We start from the raw sequence: 6,000 nt of genomic DNA, 5'->3' as shown, positions 1-6,000 counted from the left end.
TCCTTGTAAACAAATCCAAAGTAGTATTCAACCTTTTTCATGCATTTTCCATTTTTTCGGTACTTGGTTATACATATTTACAATATGCGCTACATTGTTTTTGCATTGTGTACTGATAGAATTTTTTTTCATTCAACACTTTTCTCCCACCATCCAAACCATGCCAGCGATGTAAAGAGGGGTTATAAATCTTTCATGCGAAAAATATACATATAAAGTATCTTTCGAAAGAACTTAGATAACTCTTGAAAAAATGTTGTTGACCGTTTCGACTAATTGGGGGGCGACGCACGTCATAATGTTATAATGGAGGTTAATCGGAAGATAATTTGTGGCTTCTAACCTGTTCACAAGAATAAAGGAAGTATTGTTGATGTTGTTGTTGCTGCTGCTGCTGCTGCGAGTGATGATAATGGTGATGATATTGATAAAGATGGTGGTTGAATGGATCATGAAAATGATCATTTGTCAAGTTGTTGTTGCTACTGCTAATGATGACGAAGAAAATCTGCTGCCGGAGATGATAATGCCGACTGCGATATTTATATTGACTCGGGGTGCGGGCTTTGAATGACAGGCTGTTACATGTGAGAAATTAGTCATTGCTCGATTATAAGTTTAACCTTTAGCCTGCTGGTGGTAACTGTTTCTGCCTTTGCGATCAGTGCAGACCAAGATCAGCCTGCACGTCCATACAGTCTGATTATGACCTGCAATGTTCGCCATTCAGTCAGTATCTTTTTGGTAAGCACCCCTTTTAACAGTTAATGGTACTGTCCGAAAGATGGACAAGTTCGTTATAGAAATTTAGCAGGGTAAGTGGTAATGGATGCTGGCAATAATAATTAAGGAAAGGATGTCACAGCCCTGCATTCTCGCATGCCTAAGATCTTCCACGGAGCTTCTGGTAATAACAAGCATTCTGGTGTACCGTTATAGGTTTGAATTTTCAAGGAAATAGTATAAAATAGTATAAAATGTCAAAAAAGACGTTAGGCATCACACATGTATAAAGCATGAATATTTCCTCATCTTATTTCTCTTTAAAGGCGACATATTAAGCAAACATTCATAAAAATGTTGACGTTTTTAACATCAGATGAACTGAAAAAGATAATAAAAGACAGTCGGGCATCTATGTGACGGAAATAAATCCGGTGCCGTTTAAGACTGTGTAGCTTTACGTTAACACTATGGTTGTGGCCGAAGTCGGAATTTCCAAACGCGTTGCCCCGCGTCTTTGTGCCGCTTCTATTCTGTCTATTTGAGTTTGTGTGTATGGGACCAGACCTTCGAGTTATATTCTTGTTGGGGTCTGTTTAAGCAAAGAGCTATAAAAATAAATATAGTTTATAGTTATTTGGTTTATGATCTGGCAAGTTGTTGGCTTAAGGGTCTTTGGCTTGACCTTGGATGTTGTTTTATTGTTTGATGGAAGTAACATGACATGTACTGCAAAAAGTGGCCGAATTTACGACTCGAACCAGTATATTTAAAAAGGTAAAGGATAGATTTCTCGGAAGCACTGATCACCACAAACACAGCCGCACAGCCACAAAAAAAAAAAAAAAAAAAAAAAAGCCGGTAAATAATCCGACTTCGGACAGATTTTAGTCTGCGCATTTATATTGCATTATGGGTCACATTTCTGTTTCCGGTCATAGACAAATGCGGAAGTGAGGCGTTTTACCGGTAAAATTGGTGTTTTCTTTAAATTACACTTATTATATTTAGTTTATAGTAGGCAGAACACTTAATTATGTTGTGAATACAAGTTTCAATGCATGTTCACCTGTCATTAAAGCTGTCACTATCGTTGAATAATGAAAAGTGATGGTCTGGTCCAGAGTAGGAAATGAAAGAATGTGAGTCATGTATTATTTAGGATCTTTCAAGGAAATGATCCACTGAACAATTGCACGGTGTTGGAAATCATTGTGTGAAAGAATATTTTTCTGCTAAGAAGAGTCTATTGGCAAAACTTTTGTGCCGATTATTTTTCTTATTCCACAACGGTCATATCCTTATCTCCTCACAAAAGCATGTGGTCCCGATGGTCTAAAGCCAATCCTTCTTAAAAATCTTAGTGAACAAATCTCACCACTAGTCACTAAGCTCTTTCAAAGGTCCCTTGACACGGGCACTATCCCAGCTGACTGGACCAAGGCCAATGTCACTCCTTTATTTAAGAAGGGTGACAAAAGCAATCCTGCAAATTACCGGCCTATATCCCTAACTTGCATCCTTTGTAAGTTACTGGAACATATCATAGCCTCTAATATTACCAAGCATTTCCAGGTTAACAATGTCCTGTATGACCTACAGCATGGGTTCAGAGAAAAAAGGTCATGTGAAACGCAGTTACTCGAACTTGTAGAAGATCTATCCCGAAACTTAATTCAAGGCCACCAGACGGACCTGATCCTTCTGGACTTCTCTTAAGCATTTGACAAGGTTAACCATCTGAAACTTCTGTATAAACTTCATCAACATGGCGTTCAGGGCACCACGTTGCAATGGGTCAAGTCTTTTTTGATTGGCAGGCTCCAGTCTGTCCTTGTGAATGGTGAAACATCAGAAGAAGTTCCAGAAACGTCCGGAGTCCCACAGGGCTCCGTCCTAGGCCCCCTTCTATTCTTACTCTACATTAATGACCTGCCTGAAAATCTAATTTCACAGGTTCGGTTATTCGCCGATGACACTGCTGTCTACTTAACTGTAAATAGCTCTGCCCAAGAAAACATCCTCCAGCAAGACTTAAATAGGTAACAGATATGGGAAAGCAAGTGGGACATGGAGTTCAACCCATCAAAATGCACTGTTATGAACATAACAAGGTCAAAAAAACCTTTTAAATCAAAGTACACACTCCATGGCCAAGTCTTGGAAACAGTTCCTGATGCAAAGTACCTTGGGGTCACTATATCCTCAGATCTAAATTGGAATAAACACATCAATTTAGCAGTCTTCGCCTTAATTTTTTTTCAGCACTTGTCCTTTCGGGCAAGCAAGTTAAGAAAACCACTTGCCTGAAAACATTTTTACTTGCCCGAAATAATTTTGTTTATAAATATGATGTATTTTGGTTTATGCTTAATTCAACATTCAGTTATTTAAATGGTAGTCAACTAACCTACCCACACTATCCATGGGCAGGCTAAGCCAACGTAAGTGGATAACCATGTTGCAATATTCAAGTAACTAGCAGACAGAAATTATGGGAGAAAACTGTAGAAAAAAAGTAAGACCTATACCAGTATCTAGTTGTATGCCAGGTGTGGGGTTCAAATTTGCACTATCCTTCTAAAACTTACTTTTTAGGGCCTAGGGCCTTTAAAATATTGTGTAGTTGTTCAAAGTTAACTGCAATAATGGATCAGCCTGGTTAGGCAGTTAGGCACCTGGCATGGCCAAAAAAAGTAGGGTCGGTAGGTCAGTATTTTTGTTTTTTGTTTTGTTTTTTTAATTTTTTTTGAAGCATTATTATCAAGTAAAATTTTAATGTAGCCTATTATCACAGTCCGGGGCGACGTGTCCAAAAAAAATATGGACAAAATAACACATCAACCCACCCGTGTTTAAAGCGAAAAAAAAACATTAACAATTATAGGTAATTATTCTGTTGATAAACAAGTAATTGGCCTTGTTTTCATCATCAATTAAAACCCCCTCAAAGAGCTAAAAGAAGTGTGTCGGTATTGTGGCTTCTGAAGTGGAGATCAAAGCGGCATAGTTGCCCGAGATTGTCATGGCATTACGTCATGTTTTCGCGCCATGTGACACATCACTGTCTGATCGTACGGCCTCGGTTCTTTAAATTGCTGAGAAGAAATCAGTAAAAAAGGTATCTTCTTTAATTTTTTTAAAAGCGAATATACAATATCCCGTATAAACTGACAGGTAAATGTGTCAAACGATAATAGTAGATATCCTACCTCTGTGACCTATTTGCCCTCAAGGAATTTACATTATTGTTTGAAAAGAATATCTGACATAGTGTCGAGTCAAAAAAGTACAAAGATTCATTTACTTATTAAACTAATTAAAAACCACAGCGACATCATACTGCTTTATTTTAAAACAATTTTTATTTACGTTCACGTGGTCCCGTAACCTATTCTGCCGCACTTGCAGAAAACAGTTTGCCGAAAATCGTTTTACTCGATGTATTTAAATTGCTGCCGCTTTTTCATTATTTAAGATTTTTTAATTCTGTTTTTTGTACTTTCTTGTCAAAAGTCTGAAATTTATGACTATAGTATGTTTTATCTATTTACTTTTAGAAATAAATAAATAATTAAGATCGCGCTGTTTGAAATTTTACAAGTAATTGTATGAAACTTCGATCGTTTTTATAGAATTTTGCCTACATTTCTGTCGATATCTTATTAAAATTGTTATAGAATTCAAACTGTATAACTTTTCAAGCGGTGTTGAAAATTTGAAGCGATTATATTAAAGAATGAATGCACTATACGCATTTTTTGTGTACGTGTCGATAAACAAAAGTAACGGCGATACGATAGGTCGCACGTGCTCGTGGAATTGAAAATTACTGGCATGACGTTTTGATATCTTTACGATTCGCGGGTAAATTCCAGTCAATTCAGGTAATTTTAGGGATGTAATTTATGAATTTTGTAAAGTTACTTTATATATTGCAAATGTGAAGTCATCAATTCATGCATAAATATACGAAAGCTAGTATTTAGGATGTTCATTTCAGATTCATGAAATTCTGTAATTATTGTGAAAATTAAGGGATTTAAATTTCGGAAAAAAGCACTTGTCCGTTCGGGCAACCACCTGAAAACTTTGGCTTGCCCGAAACAGGATCTACTTGTCCCGGACTTCGGGCAACCCAGTTACGACGAAGACTGATTTAGTCACGTCCAAAGCTACCCGAACACTAAACTTCATTAAACGAAACATCCCATGCAAGAACCCAAAAGTTCGAGAAGTAGCTTATAAATCACTAGTCAGGCCACAGCTAGAATATGCTAGCTGTGTTTGGAACCCTTACACCCAACAAAACATCCACCAGATCGAAATGATTCAGCGGAGGGCAGCGCGATGGGTAAATCATGACTACTCCCCTTACAGCAGTGTCACAAACATGCTAGGTCAGCTGAGATGGCGTACCCTTGAAGATAGGAGATCTGATTCACGCCTCCTTATGTTCTACAAGATAGTGAATGGTTTGGTTGCTGTGCCACTCCCCCCCTATGTCAGCCCCCCATCCCGTCTAACAAGACATATGCATCCCCACTCCTATACTCAGATCCTCACTCCCTGTAATTACTATAAGTACTCTTTCTTCCCAGCCACCATAGTACTTTGGAATGCCCTTCCAGTACAACTTGTGCAAGCCCCCACCCTGAATCAGTTTAAACAGGGTGTGACCAAACTTGTACACAATGCTTAACATGATGGACCTGTTTTTAAACTGCTTTTATCTGTAAATCCTTCTTGTTTTTAACACTATCAACTGTATTTATACTGCAATACACACCGTGTATTACTTTTATCCTTCTATCCAATCTACTTTTAACTTCTTGTACAGGCGCGCAGCTGCAAAAAATACTCGCAGAGAGGAGCGCTGCAGTATAAATAGATAGATAGATAGATAAGATATAATTTAGATATGCCAATAGCCCTTCTATTTTTGGCATAAGATATATCTCTCAGTTATAAGACTATTCAATAAGAATCATGTTGATTCTTTAACAGAGAGCAACAGATAAGGTATATATTTACCCAGTGATTTTTTTTATTTTCCAAACAACCTGTCTATCTATCTATCTATCTATCTATCTCAAGGGGGGTATTTGATCTACTCCTTACCACCAAAACAAAATGGCGGCCAAAACTGAAAATGTGAGTTTTTCTTACTTTTTATCTTTTTCAAAGATTTCTAGACCATGATACATGGCTATCAACCTGCTACACTGTTTTTTCTATTTACCAGTACCTTTAACTTTGGAAACAGTGCTGTAATTT

General features: G+C 37.5%; 1 protein-coding gene across 1 annotated transcript in view; it reads left to right on the top strand.

Moving 5' to 3' along the window:
* The first annotated feature begins 1,627 nt into the window (after positions 1-1,627).
* Positions 1,628-6,000, top strand: part of LOC123540797 (adenylyl cyclase-associated protein 1-like) — a 119,580-nt gene continuing 115,207 nt past the window's right edge. Inside the window, exon 1 of the mRNA XM_053527339.1 lies at positions 1,628-1,692. The gene's annotated coding sequence lies outside the window, so the exon portion shown is untranslated. The remainder of the gene's footprint in view (positions 1,693-6,000) is intronic.

This window comes from Mercenaria mercenaria, chromosome 16, assembly GCF_021730395.1.
Source record: "Mercenaria mercenaria strain notata chromosome 16, MADL_Memer_1, whole genome shotgun sequence".
NCBI lineage: Eukaryota > Metazoa > Mollusca > Bivalvia > Venerida > Veneridae > Mercenaria > Mercenaria mercenaria.
Note: the sequence above shows the minus strand (reverse complement) of the source record. Positions and strands in the feature narration are given on the sequence as shown.